Consider the following 25141-nt stretch of genomic DNA (forward strand, 5'->3'; position numbering starts at 1 on the left):
TAAGCTATTTAATGCCTCATTGTGAGTTTAGGAGCTAACAAATGAGTAGGAATTTTTAAAAAGCAGTTATTTTGCATCATTTAAAATGTTATTTTAAAAGTTCATTTCTACTAAGAGGATGTTCTAATAACCATGTTTTTGCTAGTCACTTATCCATGTGTGCATAAAAATATTGAAATCAAAGTAATAGACCATCACTGTGAGATAATTTAGTAGAGAAACATTAATATCTGTTAGACATTATTGAGACATGGAAGGGTTATTGGATTTCTATTCTTTCAAAATATACTTATAGCATCCATTATTCTATTCAAAAACATTAAAATACAAATAAATGGCATGTTTATATACATTGTCCTAATTGCACAATGAAGATACTCAGCTAGTATCTGTGCGTATATGTGTGTATATATCATATGTATATGCTAGTATCAAAACATATATGGTACATATAGTACATATGTGTATTCAATAATGTATGTATCACTATTGAATAATACTATGTATTATATATATGTGTGTGTGTGTGTGTATATATATATATATATATATATATATATATATACATATATATGTATAAAGACTTTTATGCCATTTTTTACACTGACATCTTGAATTTATAATTTTATACTAAAGCAAATAATCTCATACCTGATTCCTGATGTATTTACGCATGGTTTGACCTGGCATGTATGATGTATGCAAGTCCTTATGCTCACTAAAGGGCTGATTCTGCAGCCATTAAGGCTGACACTATCTAAGCAGAAAATAGTCACAGATAATTAAATATGCTTAATTGTGCTTGAATATGAAATGTAGTCTCTACCCATCAGATCAATGTTAAGTTCACAGAAATGGATGTGATCAATGATAAGATTACCTCCCGAAATATTTTAAACACCTGAACATACTTTTTGAAAACTCACAAAATACTTTTCCACTCTTCTGTTCAAGCAGAAATTTTTAAAATTTCAGTTCTCATGCATATCTACCATATCAGAGTTTACAAAAGAATTTCTTGAATTTATTTGAGGAGAAGAATGGATTGTGGTACATTTCTGAGCAGTCACGGAATGCAAGAAGAGGCTGGGATTAAATGCCAGTGGCTAAGCTTGTGAAGGCAGGTCACCATCAGGCTCTAAGTGCTGTACTATGAGTGAAGACATGTGCATTTTGTGGGGGAGGTGGCTCATGACCTCTTATTCCAAAAGACAATGAAAAATAAAAGTTGTACTCTTACTACACTTTTTGGTCCTTTGCCCAATTCCATAAATTAAGTTTTTGTGAAATGGTTATAACAGTTATGGAAGTGATTGAGCTGATGTTGAAGAACCTTTTAATTAGGTTGGCCTTGCTAGGCTAATTTTGTCCCAAAGATCATAGAATTAGCCAAGCAATAATTTATATGACCAAAGAAAAAGTTGATTAAAATGATTAATACATTGAACATTTCCTTGACAGTTCATAATTATAGAATGATTAATGCTTACCTTGTCTGAAGTGGTATATATTCTTTTAAAAAATAGTTTCTTATTTATCTATGTGAGAGACAGAGAGAAAGATGGAGGGAGGGAGAAAATGGGTGCACCAGGGCCTCCAGCCACTTGAAACAAATGCCAGACTCATGCACCACCTTGTGCTCTGACTTATGCTGGTACTGGCAAATTGAAGCTGGGTCCTTAGGCTTTGCAGGAATGTGCCTTAACTGCTAAGCCACCACTCCAGCCCTAAAGTAGTATATATTCTTTAGCGAAGAAGCAATGTCCCAAATCTCCCTCTATGGGCTGGCTTTACTAGTAGAATTTTTATTTAAAAGTTGCTGTTGAGGTTATCTTCAGGTTACTGGGACCGAACACCTGACCATCAACAGCTGATGGGAAGAAAGGGTTAATTTTGCCTTACATTCTCAGTAAAAGCTTCATCATAGCAGGGAAAGGATGGCAGAGCAGTCTGAGTATCACTTCCCATCCCAGCACCTAGCAGAAAAAGCAAGGGCTGGAGAGATGACTTATCCCTTTAGGCACTTGCTTGCATAGCCTAAAGACCCAGGTTTGATTCCCCAGTACCCACATAAAGACAGATGCAAAGTGGCACATGAATCTGGAGTTTATTTGCAGTGGCTGGGGCCCTGGTATGCACCTTTACCCTCTCTCCCCCTCTCTCTGTCTCTTCCTAGTTGCAAATGAATAAGTAAACAAAATAAAATAAATATTTTAGAGTTTGAGCTACCTCTGGCAAGGGAGAGCTCTTGGACTATGACACACCTATGCCTGCTTCCAAAAATACAGCTCTTCTAGCAAGACTCTGCCTTCCAAATTGCCGCAAGCTGGGGTCCAAGTATTCAAAACACATGAAGATACAGATAACATACTCAAATCAGCAAAATTGCTTCTGTTTTCAGAGGTTGACATGCCATGTTTTCTGGAATTTCTAGTATTTCTGTAGACCAATAATATGAGTCTGAATTAACGGGTCTTCTCACCTCCACCAGTTATCTCCTTCCAGTGTCCCTTTGCCACTCATCTATAAGATCATCCTACAGACCTTCACAATAATTAATTAGTACCATTCTGTCATTTTGATGACCATTTCCTCTTGTTCTCTAAATGGATCATAACACAACATTTTCTTTCTGTAGTTCCTTCCTTCATGTTTGCTTCTTCACTCTGCTTCCATCTAGTACTCCTGCCATGGCCTATCACTCTGAAGACCCTTACCCTCAGCTTCTTTGTAAACCATTTGCGAAATGAGTCAAGCACAATTCCCCATGATTTCCGTACCCCCAGGGTCAGAATGGGGCTTGCAAAGGATGCACGCCTATGCTGATTGCACTGGCTTCCAAACTCATGACCCCTAACTAGGGCGGTGCTCCTACCTCATTGACCCTCTCTGTCCTCTCCTCTCCCAACACCTCCCATGCAGTCTCCTCCCCTCAGCAAATCTGGTTCATCAGTTTATGGGAAAGACAATCAAAGAAATCATTCCACTGCTCTTTTAAGGTAGAAGTCATAATCTGCCGGCCCTCCTTTCCATTTACCTTGTCCTGTCTGAAGCTGGTAGCAGAATTTTGTTAACTCCCAGAGGAGTCCCTAGTCCCTGTGAGGTCTCAGCAACCATCATGTTTCTGAACCCACTAGGGAACCCTGGGTCCTCATCTTGACTCAACAGCAGCCTCTGACACTGGCCACTTCCTCTGTCCAGAAGCATTTCAGTGGCACTTTCTATCTCTTGGTTTTCCTTCTGACTCATGCATTACTCCCTGCTGGCACAGTCAAGAACATTAGGATTCGATCCTTACACCTATTTTCTTTCTCTTTGTACTTGCTCACTGGGAGATCTCACCCATGTGCTCATGGCTCATAACCTTCCGCCCTAGCTCTGCCCTTTCTGTTGCCTTCATCTGACCTTTGGCCTTTTTATCCCTTTAACAAGCTTCTTAAACAATTTTTTCTAAATGTCCATCAGAGGTAAATATCCCTCCTTGTTCTTCTCCATCTAGATACATGTCAGCTCTACGTATGGATTTGCTCAGGGCCCCAAGCCTTCACTTCATGATTGTCTCTTCCTTCTTCCCCTCACATGCAATATCCACATTATTATTAAGGGCTATGCATGCACTCAACGTATATCCAGGATCTCAACGCTCCTCACACTCTCCAGCATTTCCAATCCTGGCCATTCATCACTGGATTGACACAATAATTTTCCCATTGCTCTTTTGTGACCTGGCCCTCACAGTTTAATTTCAGCGTAGCAGGCAAAGTGAGGTGTAGAAATGAGATGTTTTTATCCAATTCACCGTGAAAGCCAAAAGCTTTACTACTGGAATTTTTATTTAAAAATCATTTTTGTTTTCACATAATGAAAATATGCTTGTGTAATGGAAGCATTTCTGCTATATGGTCCAGCGCTGGAAGTATACAGGTAAGGGCTAAGGACAGAGAGGATTTCAGTTGTTTGCAGTACCAGAATTCTTTGAGACATAACTTCATAATTTTCAGAAGCTCTCATATTAACTTACTCAGATCTCTTGAGAAGGTCTGAAGTCTTGAGACAGAGTATTCCATGAGTATTATTTAACACTCCTTGGCATGATCATCCATACGCCAGTCTTCTTGTAGAATTTAACATGCTACTTACCTTCTGGATCTTTCTGTGATAATTTCTTTCTTTCTTTTTTTTTTTTTTTTACATGAATGGTTTGAAAACTTTTATTAGCTTCAGCAAATATAGGAAATAGAAAAATGAATTCTGCAGAAGGTCACAAATAAATTTTCCAATTTCCACTAACAATGTTCTAATTCAATGGCTAAGCAATTATAATGCTATGGACATTCCCCACAATGACTGTGTTGAAGCAGAAAACAGGCACTCATGAAAATGTTACTTACAACAGCATTTTTACAATGTATTTCTTTTGAAATTTCAGCGTGGGTTTTGTCACTTCAATAGATACACAGCATCTCCATTATATCTGCAAACTTAACCTTACACATCTTTTAAAATCTTTAAAACATTGTGAGCAATCTAAAAGCACTTAGCAAAGTCTAACGTGTACATACTATCCACTCCTGGATAAGTTTTCCTGTTAGGAGAAGGTGGCTGTAAACACTCATCTTACAAGATGCATAGACTCCACTGACCTTCCTTCTGGACTGTAATGTTCCTGAAATTGTGCTTTTTGACACTTGGGAAACACTGCGGCGGTCCAGGGAGCACAGAAAGAGCGGTGTGCAGGGTCACTGGGGAAGGATGTCTAGCTACCTGGATTCCATGTGAGGCAAAATTTACTTGATACCAAACGCTTGAATCCTGGGTTGCTAGGTGTAGAAACAAGCTGGACCTGAGAGAAAGACAGGCTCTCGCGGGGGTTGGCTGTCTTTCCTTGACTCACATGAAAGCAGGGCTCCAGCAAGTGTGATGCATGGTTTGGCTTATATTTGGTGTGCAATTATACCAATAGTACACCTGATATTTAGAAAGACAAAAATAGAGTGTAGTTGAAACTTAAAGTGACAATGAGCACATTTGAAGTGTTGTGTGAAAGTTGGGGAAATTATATATAAATAGAAAACAACTGCCTAATTGATTACTCCACCACAGTAAGTTTTTTTCTTTTTTGTTTTTTGATTGAGGCTTGTGACCATCATTGGGTATTATGAAAAACTACCAGAAACCATTTTTAGGAGTGGTGTGTCTTGGTGTGCTACACTAACCTCGGCTCCTGCAACGCAGCACCTGATCGCCACACCAAGCACAGCACACAGGCATGGTGACGGGTCAGAGCTGCACCACACAAGTGGTCATATTGCTGACCAAGAAACACGATATTTTATTTAATTTTATGTAGATATGTAAAGTGGTAGGTAAAAGTTCTTTTCACTCACTTATCCATTTAAACACCTTGTTACTTGAGTATCGTGTGATAATTTCTTTTTCCGGTTATACCACTGTTTCTCTTGATTACTTAGTCCACATTACCAAGGGAGGATAATTCAGAAACTGTAATCAATCCATGCAGTATCTTTTTGGTTGAATTCCTCTGTTCAACAGCAGTGATTGAGGGAATGTTTTCATTTGCAAATTGTTTGATTCTGACCCTCAGAGATTTAATATGGCCTTGCCAACAAAATAATGGATATTTTATTTATCCCAACATTAAACAAAATTTTACACTAAAAAATTCCAATGTTAATTGATTTTAAATGCTAATGTAGCAATCCTTCTTTTTGTAGAAGACTAACAAGGACATATTATCTAGGCAAAGGTCATTCTTGTAGCTACAATGATTGAAGACAGCAATTTTAAGGACAGGCAGCCAAGAAGCAGGAATCAGGAGAATCGCATGTTCAAGGCCAGATTCTGACACAGTCTTTTAATGAGGTTGAACATCTGAAGGTATGCATACAAATAGTGCCTACATTAGTTTTAACCTAAAGTGCTTTTTAAAAAGTGAAAGTATAGGGCTAAGAAGTATAGGTTAGTTGGTAGAATGAATGCTTGCCTAGTGTGTCTGCAGCTCTGGGTTCAATGTCTAGTACTGCATAAATCCAGACATGGCAACGCATGCCTATAATCTCAGCTCTCAGGACTTAGAGGGCAGTAGATCAGTAGTACAAGATCTACATAGCCAGTTAGAGACTACCATGGGGTACATGAGACCATGTCTCAAAAAATGTATAACTAAACCATCTGTAAACTCTTATTCATGCTAATTTGTCTTTATTAAGTTGCTTAAACCTAGCTTATTTATAATACTGCTGTTAAAAGTTTCAAGCTCTAGATTTGAATGGTAGATTCTGCATGCACACGTGTGTGTGTGTATTTGTGTGTAGTGATATGTCAATGGACCTGTCAGTATTGACCTCTACTTTTCTAACTACGGATTCCTCAGCTTGAAATTAGCGGGCATAGTACTTAGCAATGCCTTTCCACAGAGCAAAGGGGATCAGCTTCTACCCTAGAAACTAAACTTGCTCTCAGGCTCTGTATACCTAATTCCACCCAGACAAATCACTCTCTTATGATTGTTAGTAGATAGATGAAAATTATGATTTTAAAAATGAAAGTGTTCCTACTGTATATTGGATTAAATAAAGGGGTATAAAAATCATCACAAATAGACATAATGCCAGATAATTGTAATAAGAGTTCATTAGAGTCCATTTGGGCTGCTATGAAAACATAGATTCTACAAACATTATTTTGTTTTCTCATGGCCATGGAGACTGGGAAGGCCACAGTCAGTGAGGATTAGCATCTAGTGAGTATGATTGCTACTACCCAGTGACATTGTCTAGTGACATCATTCTGGCTCCTCGTGTGGAATGGCATGGCAAGGGGACATTGTCTTGAACTTCAAGTCCTGTTATGACAATGCTAATCCCATTCATAAACATAGAACTTAATGACATAGAACTTAATGATGTAATCACTTCCCCAAGGCCACATTTCTTACCATTGCTAGGCATCACCATCATCTGGACCATAGAAATAATCAGAAAATCTGCTATGGATGATGCAATTTCTACCAGAGAAAACAGAGGAAAAGGTCACTGGACAAGGAAGGTTGAACATGTTAGAGAAAGTTGAACAATAGCTTAACCAAAAAAAAAAAAAAAAAATAGAATAAAAGCTATCAGGCCCATTGTAAAGAATTTGAATGCTAAGTCTGAAATAAGTCCTTTATGTGGTTATGTAACTAAAAGGGAAGCCAACAGGGAGCATATAAGTATATAATACTCTCATTGACAACTGCGAAAGCTGAGTGGCAGACACAATAAGATGCAAGAGGACAGGCACTAATGGAAAATAGATGTTTTTTATTCCGGGCTGCTTTTACCAGTCACACACGCAGGTGCCTGCTCTCTGAGCATGGTTGATTTCTGTGGAGGGCCATAGGAAACCAGCCTTTATGTTTCTGGGCTTCAGGAAGAGGACAAAGTTAATACTGTGTCAAAAGATAGAAATAGATGAATTGTATTGTTCAATATGCTTTCCCCTCTTTATATGAAAACTTAAGTATATAATCTGTAGAAGAGAATACCATAAATGAGGATGGAAGAAGGTGAAATTGGACACATTCAAAACTTCAGTTTCAGTTCAATAAAAAGAGCACTTGATCAAATTCAGTTGCGAAGGAAAATACAAATAAACCAAATTGATGTTGATTTAATTAAAATATGAAAAGACAACAAGAGTAGAGTTTAATATGTCCCTCGATAAATGATGGGCTCAGGAGATAATCACAGGATCTAGCCCAAGTTCACTTCCATTGGAAGCCTTCTCACGATATTCTGGATCACCATGAACCCTGAGAACCTTAACTAACACTTGAACAATCAATCATGCTCTACTTGAAGAGTATTGTTTGCTAAATATATTATTTTTAGCTTTATGCTATTTATTTTCAACTAATAACAAAACTGTTTTGGATCACTACTTAATACTCTCATAATTAAACTGTAAAACATAAAACAAGGCACCTATCTTATACTCTTCTTGAAACTTATCCTTCTCATTTAACAATTATAATTGAACATATTTAGGATTATATATACTGCAATCAATAGTTTGGTATCCTATTTTTCTCTAGAATACAGTATTCAGATAATAGCAGACATTTCCTTTCACACTTAATTGCCATTTATTACTCAGTTTGTTCTGTGTAAAAGCTACCTTTTATTTCATGTGGGTCTGTAGAATTAACTTATAAGTTGTATTATATGCTTTTTTGGGAACTATCACTATTCACACAAAATATAGACTTAATTAAACTTTAAAAAGATTAAAAACTTAAGAGGAAGGATCCCCACATGGTTTTGTTTCCTGCTTATGGAATATCTTCTCTTCTAAGGTTATGATTGACCTTGTAGTCGAAGATAGAGGAGAAAAGAAGGGAAAACATTCCAAAGGGTCATAGAGCATGTCAGATACTTAGAGCAATAAGAAGCCTAATTCTGTTTGCTCTCATCTTCCTAACCAAATTTCTCTATAAGTCATTAAGAACCTACTATTATTTTAGAATATTTTTTCATTAATCCTTTCTTTAAATGTATCATATATATATATATATATATATATATATATATATATATATATATATATATATTTTACTATATAGAGATGTTATCTTCAATGAAGTCACAGTCTAGAGAGAAAGAACAAGACAGTTAATCAGCATGGACATAAAATGCAGACGTTCAATTAACAGAATTCCTACTTAACTAGATTTTCTGATTATCTCAGTATTAATTCCTACCTGAAGGGAATGTTCTTAGAGCTGACAAAGTCAAGGGTCATTCTATTTTCAGAAGCACATGAAAATGTGCGTATACAAATTGATAGTTCTAAATACATTCAGGTTTTATTTTTGTTTCAGTTGTTTATTTTTGAGGCAGTGTCTTCTATTTTGCCTGGGCTGGTCTTCAGCTGACTTCTGCCTCTCCCTGCTAAGTGCTAAAGTTTACAAATGGGCACCACTGTCTCCCATCTCTTGCTACCACTTGGTGGCATTTGCATGGGAAACACAGAGGAAAGTTCTTCCCCCGGTGGGCTCTTTGCCAGTCATTCATCAGGGCAAAGCTGGGCACTCCTGTGTGTACCAGATGCGACCTTGAGGCAGTCCCTATTCTATTGTAGCAACTGACCAGATAATGAAATAATTCCAGTTCGTGGTGAGGAACCTAAGCTGGACACAGAGAAGGGAAAGTGTGTTCTATCTGAGGTAGCAGAGAAGTGTTCCCTGGGAAAGTCAAATCTTTAGGCTGAAGGGAACCATGTAGGCAGCATCTGACTGGGTTAGTCTGAGCCACTGACAAGATGATAATGGTGAGAATTTCTCATTGGTGCTTCACTTAGGAAATAAATCTTTCTTGTTACATAATTGGCCACAGACTTTGTATGAAAACCACATAAGTCATTCAGTAATTTATTGTTTCTTCCTTCTTGTGACCACAGGGATAGTATCTTTCCTACCCATTTGGGAACCTGTCATTTCATATATTGACATGAACTCTACATTTTCCCCTGTATATTATAATCTGTTTTCTAGCCAAATCACCACCATCAACTTTTAAGCATGCTTAGGTCTGTGTCACATGGGTCTTGGTTCCACGTGTATGCCCCTGCAATGGCTAGAAGGGGTGACTCCAAGTTTACGTCATCACTGATTCCTGCCTCCATTACTCCCTTAAGGCAGACCCTCTCAAAGTTGACTGACAACCTGTTTTCCTCTCCTTTATTCTAAACCACTTTTTTTTTTTTTTTGAAATAGTGATTGTGTTGATTCCCAAGATATTTCATTCTTATTTTTCTCTTGTCTTTTTGGAATGTGTCTTTCTCTCTGATTTCCTTTAATAGAATCTTTCTCCTTAGCCCAGTGAGCAAGTAGGGGTCCTCAAAGCTCACTGTCAGGATCTTTTCTATATGGTTTATATTCTTTCCATTAGACAATCTCACACAACATGGATTCCAGTTCTGTGTACTCTATAGTCTTCCCAAACTTAAATTTATAGTCAGAGTCTTGATTTTAAATCATTTGGCTTTGATTACAGCACATCTCACTTGCATTTCCCACCTGCATGTCATGAAATCTAGCCTGTTTTCCTTGTTTTCTATATAAGGAAATACATAAATCTTATACATTAGGTCAAGAAACCATGAAAAATAGTTTTAATTTTAAACACACTTTACAGGGGCTTTCTCTACAGCAGCATTATTGATTTGGGGGACCAGATAACTCTGTGCTGTGGGGGTTTGCTCGCTGCTTTGTAGAATGTTCCATCAACAGCCTGAGGCTGTACTCATTGGGTTACAATAGCAGCCCCTCCAAACTGTGTCTAGACATGGCAACCATGCCCTGGCCAAGCCGAGGCTGGGATGGAGTAGGGAGAGAAAAGATTCTAAAGCACACCTGGTGGAGAGTCACTGCCTCCGAAGAAAGACGAACTGGAACGGTGGAAGGAAAATGTGTTAGAAAGTAATAGAAATCATGCCAAAATTGTCATAAAGTTCTTGGAGCCAAATGTGTAACTTAAGACAGGCAAGCATGAGTTCTAGCAGGCAAATTCTCAGTGGAAATGTGTGCCTCGCGAAACTGCTACTGCTACTCAAGGACCACCCCGGCCCACCCTGCCGGGTGTGACAGCTTACAGAAGAGCGCGGATGTTAGCCAGCATTGGATGTAGATTACAAATCGCTAAGTTTCTAAAATATACTTCACAAAGTTTGCAAGAGCAAATATTTGACCAGACAAAAACCAAGATACCACATTTGGGCCTTCCTGTCACTTTCAGCCGTTTCCACAGCGCCTCTTGCTTCCACCTTCATCCCCAAGCCATGAACATGGTTTATTGTAGTCACATGGTCTTACTGTCACTCCATTTCACCCAGTGTTCCTTTTGAAGGGCTGACTCCTTTTACTTAGTCTTTTTTTAAGTTAATTAATCAATTTGCAAGCAGAGAGAGATGGGCAGATACACAGAGAGAGAGAGAAAGAGAAAGAAAGAGAGAGGGGGAGAGAGAAAGAGAAAGAGAGAATCAGAGACAGAGACAGAATGGGCATGCCAGGGCTTTCAGCCACTGCAAATGCACTCCAGACACATGTACCACTTTGTGCATCTGGCTTTCTGTGGGCAGTGGGGAATCAAACCCAGTTTGTTAGGCTTTGCAGGAAAGCACGTTAACCACTGAGCCATCTCTCCAGCCCCACGTAGTCTTTTTTTCATACGTTAAAAAAACAACCCAGATATCACATACCCATGGAGGCCTTCTCTGAAGGAACCCCAAAGTTACCATTACTGTTATTTTTTTTCTTTTTGGTTGTTCTAGGAATTGAACTTAGGGCCTCATGCATTATAGGCAAGCATTTTACCACAGAGCTATATTCTCAGAACACCTTTTTTTTCAGTTTTGCATCTCCTTTTTATAAAATTATATTAAGAACATATTTTGTATGGAAACATCTTGTGTCGGTACCACATTTTCCCTCCTCCCTGTCCTCATTCCACAGGGGGCCTTCCTCAGCGGGGCTGCCAGTATTGCCCATGGGATTGTGGGTCATGCATTGTGGGAACAGTAATTATTCAGGGGAGGCAATGCCTCTGTTCATGATATCCCAACCTGTGACTCTTACAATCTTTCCACCCTATCTTCCACAAATTCCTTGAGCTGTGGTGGGTGTATTCGAAGTCTACTTCAGTGCTGAGCTCTTAGGAGCCTCTGGGTCTCTGCGTTGGTAAGTGTTGAGTGTCCTCAGCATATTTCTTCTTCAGCCTGGTGCTGCTTGTCATGGAAGCAGCACTCTTGCTCATCTCCCCAATTCCTCTGTGGTTTCACCTAGACCTTAATATACTTATTATACTTAAAATATTATTGTACAGGTATGCTCCTTCCCTTTATCTGACTTGACATAGTTTTCACATTAAATATGCATATCTGGATACATAAATGCTACTTATCACTCCCAGTGGTGTGTAGAGTACAAATTCTAAAATACTCAACTCTTGCAACCATCCGTGTGGTTAAGATGGAAAGCACTTACAAAGCACATGGGCTGTTACCTGCTCACCAGCATCATGGGATATGTGAAATTGGTATGGGTTAAGAAAGTCCTTGATGAGATAACCGTCTACAATGAACAGTACCCTCTTTTCATGCATGATGTAGCACCTTGTGAATATAATCATTCTTATGTGTGACCTTCTGTAATTTTCTTTTTTTGAGTTGTTAAGGTCTCAGGATGAATACTTTGCATTCAGTGTTAAGAAAAATGTCCTTAGCTGTAAAGTTCTCAATACACTATTTGTTATTTTAATCTACTCCGCAAAAACGGCATGAGTTTGAAACTGAAAATTCTCCTGAAACTGATGGGATCTGAGACATAGAGAACGGATGGCAGTTGACTTGGCCAAAGAGTGTTTTATTTCACTTTTGTATTAAAGGACTGTGCTCTCCAGGGTACCTTGGGATCATTCTCCAGTGAAACGTGAGAAGCCTTGGATCTGTACATATCCATAAGACAGAGACCTTTCAGGCAGAGCATTGAGTATAGATTTGGACACTTGTTCTGGGAAGTTAAGTTGTAGGTTCTTACTGGGGTTTAATGGTACTATGCAATTTTCGATCTATTATAAATTTTCACAGCAATTGAAATGTGTGATGAGCTGACATTCTCCTCCATGCCCTACAAACTATAATAAAATGGCATGTGCCTCTGGGTGTTTGCAAACTGCCTGTGGGTAGATAGAACTGTGTTAGTTTGCAGAACTCTGAATATTTGAGAGGCTTGAAATGCCAGAATCTAAAAGCAACCTGCTTACTTTGCTACATCTTAATGTTTTATAAGGCGAGTAGGAATCATGGCAACATTGTAACATGTTCACCTATCCCACAACCATGAACTTAGCAAACGGAAATGCTTTGTTGGTATTTTAAATAACACATGTGTTTCAAAGCATTGGAAAACTTTTCATACTCTGTGCCTGTTCTACTTATCAGTTCACTAACTAATACGAACCCAAGAGAAAAGAAGTGATATTGAAACTTACTGAAGGTCACAGAGCTTGTAAGGTTAGAAATGAGAGTACAAAATGGAAAAATATGTTCTTGATGACTGCTCAGGTAGGTTCAAGGTTAAACACTCATCTATTTGTCAATAGTTATGGTTTACTACACCACAGCTGCTGAGCTTAATACCTTAAGAAAATACTTTTCCAACTAATAATTATCCTAGATTTTACATGTCAAATTGAATTAATCAAATGAAAATATAATGCAATGTGTGATCACAATAAAAATAAATTTGTTTTCCCCATAATTACAGCATGGAGTGCCTTAAATTGTCTCTCTATATTTATTTTAAAAACAAATTGAAATGTTGTCTTCCAAGGAAGACATTATGCAATTTTGTTTTTAATTTTTACATTAAGAGAGAGAATACCCTAATATATTTGCATGAAAAGTATGTCATTATTAGCATATTCACATTTAAATACTCTTATTAGCTTACATCAGTATAGGTTGGTATGTTTAATTTAAGGAATGTTAATGTTTGCTTTGCTTATAATTGATTTGTCTGCTTAATGAGGTCAAGTGGCAAGGACAGAAAGAAAAGCTGGTTTTTGTTCTCTAAGAGTGTAACATACTACCATTTATATAATGCTTTTAATTGGTCGCTCCCAATGCACACAAGGCACAGCGTTTCATGTAAATTAACCATGACATTGTCCAGGCAATGTGACCAAACCTTGAGGCCCTGGGGAAGTGTTCACTGGCTCTACTCCCACACACCCGAGGACGGCAGCAACCTGGGAACACAGGCTTCTTTCTCTTTGGACCCATCTCCACACCATCAAGTCTAACCTGTGGGTCAGGTATGGAGGGGCAGCCTGATTACTAAAACTCATGCAGGTTTCTTCAGCAGCTTTTGATGAGCTATATTGATGGGAGAGTGAAATGTGAAGATTTTCTTTTTTTTTTTTTTTTTGATTGATTCAACTTGGAATTCTGAAAGAAACATATCATGCCAGACTAGTCTATCAGTCTGTTTTCTGTTGTGACAACAAAATACCCAGGACTGGGAAATTTCAAAATATGTAAAGGACAGAAGTGTATTTGGCTCATAATTCTGGTCTGGAAAGTCCATAAGCATAGCATATGTATGATCTGCCCAGCACCCGGCCAGGGCCTCATTCACTTGTGACAGTGTAAGAGGTAATACGTGGGCACACCGAGCAGATGTGCTAGCTCATGTCCCCCTTCCTATTGTAAAGCCCATGACGCTACATATTCTCCTCACCCCATGACCTTGTTTATCCTGATTGCCTGGCAGGGGAGATACCGTGATCACGAAGGTGGTCATCCCAGGGCAAGGCTTATCCATTGCACTCCAGATGTGCTGACCCCTGTGATGCCCCCAAATGTGAGAATCTCAACTGCATAATTTTTGGTGGAGGGGGGAATACATTTGTGCTCTTCTCTGTAAATAAGAAAAACAACAAACATTAATTTGGAGATTTAGTGTCTGATACGTCAAATTTTGGGGTACACATTCAAACCATCCAACTTCTTTTTTTTTTTATTAGTTATGTACACAGTGTGTATACAGCCATGTTGGTACCATCGTTACTCTCTGCCCTGTCCCCCCCCCCGTCTGTAGGGACCCTCCTCCTTGGGGAATGTGGGTCATGCATTGTGGGGTAGCCCTCAGTTATGGGGAAGAGGCAATGTCTCTGTGCATAATGTCCCAACTTGTGGCTCTAACAATCTTTCCACACCCTCTTCTGTGAATTTCCCTGAGCCATGTTGGGTTTGTTTCTGGACCTCTGCTTTGGTAGGAGCTGAGTGTCCTCTGTGTCTGCCTCCTTCACCCTTGTGCTGGTACCAGGTTCACCTAGAAAGCAGCACTCGCTCATTTCCGCAGTTACTCTTGGTTGCAGCTGGAGCCCTGGAGAGGTGCAAACTTTCTTCTACATAACATAGGAAATGCCAAAGACACAAAGTATAAATATTTTGATGCATGAGGGGAAATTCTTTTCAGAAAATATGTTAATTTAGCCAGAAAATGTGCATAGGCTCATAGCAGGTTGGAGATCTACAAATCACCCACTAAAGGATCATATCAAGATCATTATTCCATGCAAGGGCCACGGCAGCAGGGGCACTTCCCTGCAATGTTAAGACCTCTGTCAACTCTATCGTTGGATCTTAAACAACTTGGATTTGGTAAGACTGTCTGCTGGGCTCAAGCATAAGGACTTTTGGAATCTGTAGGTGTGTTGGTTATTGTCTTACTGATGTGATAAAATACTTGTTTGACTCCGGGTTTGAATGGATATATTGGCAGAAGGAGCTTCCTCAATTCTCCTTATAGACCACCCACCAAGAAGCTGGGGGATTAAGGGCATATCAGGATTGGGTTATGCCTTCAAGCCTGGTCCACATGATCTGTTTCCTCTAGCTAAAGCCCACCTTCTAAAGTTTCCATAATCCCCCAAAGTAGTACCAGCAGCTCGGGACCAAATGTCAAACACATGACCCTGCAAGGACATTCCCCAGCAGAACCGGAGCGGCCAGAGGGTTTATATTCTCCTCCCAGCAGAACTGAACCCTCAACACGTAATCAGGCTGTGGGTCATTTCTTCTGCACCTAAAGAACATTCACAGATAGAAAGGAGGTCAGATATCCTTGTGAACCAACTAGAAAACATTTCTCATGAAGCAAAACTGGCAAGAACTTACTGTTAATGGCTTTTTAACAAATATAAAACAAAGACAGGAGAGATTGCTCAGTGGTTAAGGCATGTGCCAGCAGATCCAAAGGACCCAGGTTTGATGCCCAGTACCCATAAAAGCCAGACGTGTGAGGTGACACATGTGTCTGGAGTTCATGTGCAGTGGCTAGAGGTCCTGGCCCACCCATTCTCCCTCTCTCTCTCTCTCCCTCTTTCCCTCTCTCTTAAATAAATAAGTGAAATATCATTTTGTTGTATTTATTTTATGTTTATTTATTTACTTGAGAGCATCAGACAGAGAGAAAGAGGCAGAGAGAGAGAGAATAGGCATGCCAGGGCCTCTAGCCATTGCAAAGGAACTCCAGAGGTATGAGCCACCTTGTGCATCTGGCTTTTGTGGGTCCTGGGGAATTGAGCCTCGAACCAAGGACCTTAGGCTTCACAGGCAAGTGCTTAACCAGTAATCCATGTCTCCAGGCCCTGAAATATTATTTAGAAAATGAAAGAAAGCCAATGTATTGGAAAAAAAATTAAATTAAATCCAAGATTTTTAATAAATGATATTTTAGTGACATAAATAAAAACATTTTCCTATTTACAAATGGCATAAACTTATGTTGACAAAACCCTAAGAATTTCACACAAAAACTTATCAGAAATAATAAACATATGGTGGAAAGTTTAGCATACAAACCACCATACATTCTTAGACACTAATAATGAGGTCTCTGAGAGAGGCGTGAAGAAAACAATCCTACTTACAAAATGAAGCATCAAGTTGAAGAAGATAGGAATAAACTAACCTCAGAGGTAATGGCATATATCCTCATTATACATATGATATGTATGTATATATGCATATATATAATACATATTTGTATAAATATTATGTAAATAGCATGTATTGGCATTAAAATGAAAGCACAGAATCCAGAAATGGGCTCAGAATGAGATAGAATAATTGGGAAAAGATGGTCTTTTAAATAAATGTTCTTTGAAAAATTAGACCTCTAGACACAAAATAACGAAATGAGATCCTTTTCTTATACACAGCACTCAACTCAAGATGGACTAAAGACTTAAACATTAGGATCTGAAATGTTAGCTCTTTTAGGTGACAATGCAAACAGCTCAGCGTGTTGGTATTGTTGACAACGACTTGCCTATGACAAGAGTAGAAAAGCAGCCAGGCGTGGTAACACACAAGTTTAATCCCCGGATCTCAGAGGCAGAAGTAGGAGGATCACTGTGAGTTCAAGTCCACCCTGAAACTACACAGTGAATTCCAGGTCACTTAACTAAAAGACTTCTGCACACAAAAATATACAGTCATATAATAAAAAGGCAACCATCAAATGAAAGGAAATATTTGTCCATGAATAAAGTGTTAAAAACTAAAATCTGTGAACAACTCATGAAGCTGAATAACAAAAAGCAACACAATTTAAAACACTAGGCAAGGGTGGAGGGGAGGCTGGAATATGACTCAGTAGGTGGAAGGTGCTTGTTTGAAATGCCTGCCGGCCTGATCTCCAGCCTCTCATCTAAGTCACATGAGCCTTTGTTTGCAGCAGCAAGAGACTCTACACACACACACACACACACACACACACACACACACACACTCACACTGTGCAAATAAATAAAAAAAAAATCACTGAGGTAGACTTAAAAAGCACCTAATTTGGCTCAGGGCATTTTACGGAAAAGGGTGCAGAAAGATTTTGTTACAGCCACAAATTGGGACATGATGCACAGAGACATTTCTTCTTCCCCATAACTGATGGCTGTCCACACAATGCATGACCACAATCCCCATGGGGATGACCTGCATTCCCAATGAAGACAGTCCCTTTTGGGGGGGGGGGGGTCAGGGATGAGGGAAATGATGGTACCAGCATGTGCTGTTTACATACTGAGCATGCCCATAACTAATAAAAATTAAATTAAATTAAATTTTAAAAGCAGGTAATGGCTCTGAATAGAGATGTTTATAAGCATGACACACGAGTAGTCAGTTGGTTTGTGACGAGGCAGTCGGCAGCAGTGACTGTCGGATGTACGAGAAACGTTCCTCATGCTGTATGATAGATACTGGGAGAACCAGAGAAGGAAGGGGTTCATTTGCTCACAGCTGGAGAAGATGCAGTCCAACATGGTAGAGAAGCTAGGGGCTCCGGCCCTGGCAGTGGAGCTTGTGCGTCCTTGCTCGTCACATCGAGAAGCAGAGTGATAAATCCAGGAGGGGAGCCAGGCTGTCACCTTCGGGGCTCATCCCCAAGCCACCCTCTGCTATTCAGGCCCAACCTTGTAACGCTTCTGCACTCTCCCCAAACAGCAGCGCAGGCCCGCACACCAAGTGCTCAAACACCCCAGCCTGTGGAAGGACACAACACATTTGAACATAGAATTGGAGAAATGCAAGCCAAGCCACAGTGGAGTATCATCTCATACTTCATAGGAAGGCTTTTAGAACAAGTCAAAAGAGAGAAGGTGTTGGTGGACGTTGGCTAAAGGGAACCTGCACGTGCTGCTGGGTGGGGATATTAATTGACATTGTCAGTTTAGGAAACAATTTGGAAATGCCTCAAAAAAATGAAAGTATTGAACTACCAGATGATACAGCATGACCATTTCAGGGAATATATGCAAAGGAAATCAGTAAGTCAGAGACTTTTTCACTCCTGTGCTCATTATAGCCAACTCATGATAGCTAAGATATAACAAAAACCTATGTGGAGTAGAGACAGAAAATGCAATTAAAAATTTACAAAATGTCTACTCTAAGATGAATAAATACTAGAAATCTAGTGGAGAGCATGGCAAATGTCAATAATAATAAAGTGCACTTTAAATTTGAAATACGGTAGCATTTAGGTATTCTCAACATGAAGGTATTTGCACAAACATACACCCAATTATCACATGAACAGTAAGTATACACAATTATTTTTTAGTTAGAGTCTCTCTATAGCCCAAGCTGACCTGGAACTCACTCAGTAGCTCCAGAATGACCTTGAATTCATAGCAACCCTTTTCCCTCTGCCTCCTGAGTGCTAGAATTAAAAGCATCACCATCATGCCTGGATCGCAGTTTTTGTTATTATTATTATTGATCAGTCATTCCTCCAAAAGTTGTTAGAAAGATAAAATAAAATCTTTCTTTATATCCAGAATGACTTAAAGCTTTTAAAGATTTTAGACACTATTATTCTTCCCATTGGAAGTTGGGATCCTAATATTGTGAATTGGGTGTGGAAGCTGGGGAACAACATACTCTGAAGACAGGGCCTTCATAGACAGACAACCTGGGATTGCAAATACCTGCACCTGAAGCCTAGCCCTGCGCTGGCCACCTAGTCATTTGTACTCTCCTTCACTTCAGAGCATCTCATTGCTTCATTTACATACCAGCCCCTTCTTTCAAAGTCAGGTTCATGCCTCTCATCTGGCACATAGCCTGACTGTGATGTAGCTTTTCGCAGCACGCGCTTACTTTGATTTGATCATCATCTGTTTACCAGTCTCAAAGCAAAGCCATTTAAATGGTTTCAAATCGTGTTTTATTGATTTTCTGTTTTTCACAAGTCCCTCACCCCTGGTAATTCCAGACAGAAACAAATTCCTACCAGATCCTCTGTTTCCTCCCTTACCATGAGTCTTTGTTATTGTTCTTGGCAATAATAGTTTGTGTATAGGTATGTTTGATAAACAACCGAAAGCACAGGTTTCCCAAGCCGCAGACATAAGACTCAATAGATATTGGAAGCACTGAGTACTTTGATTTGACCTGGAGATACTATAAGCACCCTGTGCTCAATTCTAAATCATTTGACAGATGGTTAAGTGTCTGTGTTTGCTATGATCACATCAGATCTTCCCAAGATGAACTCCAATGATGTTATCTCAAAATTCTGAGCTAATACTTCCAATCAGAAATAAATAAATAAATACAGCTATAGTAATCAAAATTAAAGAAAACTTTTATAATAAAAATATAGTTATAATAAAGTATTTTTATAATAAAGTATTTATATAAAATACTTTATAATAAGTAATATTATAAAGTATTTTTATAATATAGTATTTTTAATTTTTGCTTGAACTATTTTTGATTTTTCTTTTTGAAGGTAGAATCTTGCTCTAGCCCAGGCTGATCTGGAATGGAGTTCAGCATGTAGTCTCAGCCTGGCCTTGAACTCAGTAATCCTCCTACCTCAGCCTCCCAAGTGCTAATATTAAAGACATGTACCAGCACATCCTACTTTTGAAACTTTTTTTTTTTCCATTTTTTCTACTGCAGTAACTATTTGATTGGTCTTAATCAGTTCCATAGGCCCAATGTATTAACCTTATTATTATTAACTTATTATTATATCTTTTGAATCTCTAGGCTTAGACTTAACTTGGAATAGTCTCTGTAGATTCTGTTATTTCAGCATAAGTCAATTATATATATGTAAAATTCCTATGTGGATCTTAAAGATATTGCTAGATATGTGTTGATGTGTATTTGTGACTTTAATATACAATTTTACTTTTAAAATTATTTTTATATATTTATTTATTTGATGTGGAAAGACCGAGTGAGAGAGAGAGAGAGAGAGAGAGAGAGAGAGAGAGAAAGTGCAAGAAAGAGCATGAGAGCTCCAGGGCCTCCTTCCACTGCAAACAAACTTCAGACACATGAGCCACTTTGTGCATCTGGCTTTACATGTGTACTGGGGAGTCAAGTCCAGGCTGCCAGGCATTGCCAGCCAGTGCCTTTAACTTCAGCCATCTCTTCAGTCCCCCAACATGTAATTTTAGTTCCACTACATCTGAGACTTTAAAGAACACAATTCAGATTTGCCTTTCAGAAACACTGTGGCCCTGGGAGAGCAAACAGTTGGTTGTGCCGGCTTCAGGAGGACTGTGGCTTCGTGGCACTGAGGTCAGCCAGTGACTTGCCACATTGCCAGTGCCTTCTTGCAGATGGCTGTCTTTTTAAATAGTTCTTTGTTTCTTTGTTTATTTATGAACTTATTTATGAGACAAAGCAAGAGAGAGGGAAGGAAAGAAAGCGAGGCAGACAGAAACGTAACATGGGCATGCCAGGATCTCTAGCCTCTGCAAACAAACTCCGGATGCATGCTCCTTGTGCATCCAGACTTATGTGGGTGCTGGGGAATCAAACCTGGGTCCTTCGGCTTTGCCAGCAGCACCTAAACCACTGAGCCATCTCCCTGCCACTGCTTGTTTTTCTTCTTCTTGGACTCTTGGTCTCCTTCCTTCCACCCACATTTTCTGTTCCCACTGAAAAAAATTTCTGTGTCATCTTGGTTTTGTTCCCATCTGTCACTTAAAAGAAAGAAACATATCCCAAAGCAAGGACATCAAAAACCGTTTTGAAGGTCTCTGGGAAATTATTATTTATGTATTGGTGGTGAATCCATTCCACCCTTTAAAGGACAGAGTAGCTAGATTAGAGACATGGTTAGACATACATAGCTGTCATTATCCTTGTGACTTTCAGAGCAAAGAAAAGCAATGCTATGACTTGAGAAAGCCAGTGGCTATTTGGAGCACAGATCTGCAGTACAGATCTCAGCACAGAATAAAATGAGGTGCCATGGTCTTGGTACATATTTAAGATGATTTTCTGCAAATAATACTTCACCAAAATATTAATCAGGAAAAGATATTTAAGGAAATGCATGGATAGTTCAAAATCTTACAGTCTACTCTCATTTTTCTTAGAGGAAGGATTTTGCTGCCTTTTTTGAAACCTCACAGTTTATTTCTTTTGGTTGATTTTATTATTTTTATTATTTTCATTCTCCTTAGTGAGGTGAAAAGTACTGAGTTTTGTGCATTTGGATATCAAATGGCCTTGTAGGTTATTTGAAATGGTTATTTTACATAGAACTTTAGCAATAAATGTTTCTCAGAAAATTTGACACTAACAAGGAAAAAAGAATGATCAGGGGAGAGGAAAAGCATCACAGTGAAGAGCCAGGGCGGCGAGTGCAGGAGGAGGGACGTCAGCCCAGGCAGTGTGCTCAGAGGCGCCCGCCTGCTCAGTCCTGCCACCAGGACGCATCCTCCGACTAGAAATAGAATATCAAGGTCTCTGAAAAGAGAAGCAGGCCGGTGTGACCACAAGGAGGACGGGATGCTGTGAGGCTGAAGAGGATGGAAGAGGGCCATCTCTTGTAAGACCTCTCACATATGTGAAGCGCAGGAGACTGCCAGGAATATGCATGTGAGCAGGAACATGGTCAGGATTTGCTTGGTAAAACTTACCATGGCTCCTGTGTGAAGAATGGTTTTAAATAGAGATTAGTCTTGATTTGGACCACACAAGGGCTACCTAGCCAACCACAATGGAAGCAGCTTAGAGGCAAGAGGACGGACTTCAGACCAGCAGAACAGTGTTGGAGAAAGCATGTGCAAACACCTTGTACCACACATTCTCATGACCATCTTCTTCCACATGGGAATATTCCAATTTGCACATATATAGATGTGTGCATGAAGAATATGTTCTTATTTTAGGCATACTTGGGAAAAGTACATTTAAAAAAATTCTGAAATATTTACAGAGACATATGCTAAGGTGACAATATTTTGGGTAATTTTTGGTTTGTTCACATTTTTTGTATTTCTCAAATATGCATTGACAAATGCATGTTAGTGAGACATTATGAAAATTGAATTAGAAATGTTTCCTGTGTCCTCTCCTCTAACATGATGAAGTACTTCTATTATAAAAACTTTTGCAAAGAAGTTGCAATTATATATATAATATATATTAATATATATATATTAGTGAAACAAGCTTGAGGACATGTCTACAAGGGGATACCTTAATTGATGTAGGAAGAGCCACCTTAACTTTTGGTGGTCCTATTCCTTGCCTTGGTTCCTGGACTGTGTACAAAGGAGAAAGCAAGCTGGCCACTGAACTCAGTTCTCGCAGCAATCTCTGTTTCCTCATAGTGACTGAAGGTGACCAGATCTCTCACATGTCTACCACCATGCCTCCCTTTTCATGATGAGCTATACTATTGAACTGTAAGTCAAAACAAACACTTCCTCTCTTAAGATGTATTTGTCATCTATTTTCATCTCAGCAATGAGAAAGTAACTAATCCATAAAACTAGTAATAGTAATGGAGCCCATGTCTTGGTAAGCCTAAGTGGTTCATAGGCCTTCCTAAATGATTTGCAGGAGGAACATGGACAAGTTAGGAAATTTAGGCTAGAAAGAAGAAAATTCTTGAATACTGTAAGCGCAGTGTAATAGTTACATTCGCGTTGCTGGGACAAACCAAAGTAACTGACGGGAGGAGAAAGGCTTGGAGACCCAAGAGGAAGTTGGAGTGTGGCGGGAAGGCATTGACAGAGCAGAGGCTGGGCTTCACTTCCTGCCACAGCTGGTAGAAGAGAGTAACAAGAGAGTGAACTGAACTCTGGTAAAGGGAAAGCTGGGCTACAACACCCCAAGACCTGTCTCCCAACAGCACACCTCCTTCCAGCAAGGCTTCACTTCCCATCGCCACCAGATGGGGACAAAGCATTCAAAACTCGCGTGCTTATGGGCGACATCTGATTCAAGCCACCATACGTAGTCTAATGGGCCCTTTTGGTTGAAGCTCAGATGACAACAGTGCTGAGAGAAATACAGACAGTGGGGACCATGAGGTTACAAGAAGATCAGGGATTCTATTAGGAATTGGCCTAGGGGCTACTCATATATTACCATGGCAAAGAATCTACACGGATTCTGCCTGTGTCCTGAGAATGTCAATTCATTGGCAAGGAGGAACCCCGAACTGAGAAGCTGCTGAGGGATTCTCTGCTCACAAACAACCGCCTCAGTGGACAGAAGCAACCCCAACTGTGGCTGAAGGAGGCCAAGCTGCATGTGTAGCCCACAGAACTGCTGGGCAGCATCATCTAGCAGGTGCCAGTATTAGAAGCATGAAAAATAAAAGATCGATGCAGTGCTGGAGTTTAATGCCGAGATTCCAGAGAGTTGCTGAGGTCAGGCATGAGGAGGCAGGATTGACGCCCCTGGAAAGAGGCCTTGAGAGGCCACTGCATGAAGCTGTGAAGGTGAGCCCTATGCAGCTGTGGAGCCAGGAGGCTGGAGATGCCAGTACCATAGGATGTAGGCCAAAGAAAGCTGAAAGTTCACAGTGGAGCTTCCCCAACCGAGAAACTATGGGCACTGCACGAAGCATAGCTAGAATATTGGAGATACCCAAGCTTTCTGGAGCCAAAATCGTTCTATCCCAAGTCCCAGATGCCATGTCTGGAGTTGCAAGAGTTGGAGTTTGATCTATTGAATTTCAGTCTTTGCTTTGGTCCAATCATTTCCTGATATGCCTTCATTCTTCTCATTTAGATTTATGTCTATACTGAACATGAATACATTTTGACATTATTGCCTAGGTAAATAATCAAGTATAACAATGATTTCTACAATATGCACATTGTATAAGCAATGTAAGTGTATGGGAGTTTACTCTGTGCTGATGTTGTAGGAGCTCACAGTGAAGAGATTCATACTTTTGAACAGTGTTGCAACTATGAAAAAATATGGAGAATTGTGAAACTTACTGTATATATTTTGTATTGTGAGATGGCTATAAGACTATTAGGACAAGAAGTAGAAAGTTAAGACTTACAGGTGATAAGTCAGGTTGTCATGTTGACAGGGGATGGAAGCGTAGTGGCTGATACTGACTGCCAACTTGAGAAGACATATAATCAGGATCCTTTAGGCATGCCTGTGTGGGCTTATCTTGATAAGGATAATCAAAACAGGAAGACCCATCTTAACTGTGGGTAGCACCATTTCGTAGCCCATGGGTCTTAGACTGGAGAATAGAAGGAAACTGGCTGAGCATAAGCATTGCTTTATACTTACTGGCTGTGCATAAATTATGACCAGCTGCATCATGGTCTTACTGCCATGCTTCCCTAACATGAGAAACAACAATGTGAAGCTAAAAGCTGAAATACACCTTTCCTCCTTAAGCTGATGTTTGTCAGATCTTTTGTCCCAGCAATGAGAAAGATAACTATTGCAAGATTTTGCAATGACTTCCATAGTAACAAATGCAAGATGGTCTGATAGTACAGGAAATATCCTTTTTTTTTTTTTTTTTTGCTTTCAATGTTGTTTGTTTATTTTTTTCTCAATTTTCATTAACATTTTCTATAATTATAAAAAATATCCCATGGTAATACCTTCCCTCCCCCCCAAATTTCCCCTTTGAAATCCCATTCTCCATCATATCTCCTCCCCATCTCAATCAGTCTCTCTTTTATTTTGATGTTATGATCTTTTCCTCCTCTTATGATGGTCTTGTGTAGGTAATGTCAGGCACAGTGAGATCATGGATATGCAGGCCACT

At 39.4% G+C, this 25141-nt stretch overlaps 1 protein-coding gene and 1 non-coding gene across 2 annotated transcripts in view; both read left to right on the top strand.

Annotated features, from left to right (window-relative positions):
- Cntnap2 (contactin associated protein 2) overlaps nucleotides 1–25141 on the top strand; it is a 1990154-nt gene that overhangs the window by 1082517 nt on the left and 882496 nt on the right. The gene's annotated exons all lie outside the window — the stretch shown is intronic.
- Nucleotides 14318–14482, top strand: LOC123464317. Its single transcript, XR_006639542.1, has one exon. It is a non-coding gene; the product is annotated as a U1 spliceosomal RNA (small nuclear RNA).

The sequence above is a fragment of the Jaculus jaculus genome, chromosome 10, assembly GCF_020740685.1.
Source record: "Jaculus jaculus isolate mJacJac1 chromosome 10, mJacJac1.mat.Y.cur, whole genome shotgun sequence".
Taxonomy (NCBI): domain Eukaryota; kingdom Metazoa; phylum Chordata; class Mammalia; order Rodentia; family Dipodidae; genus Jaculus; species Jaculus jaculus.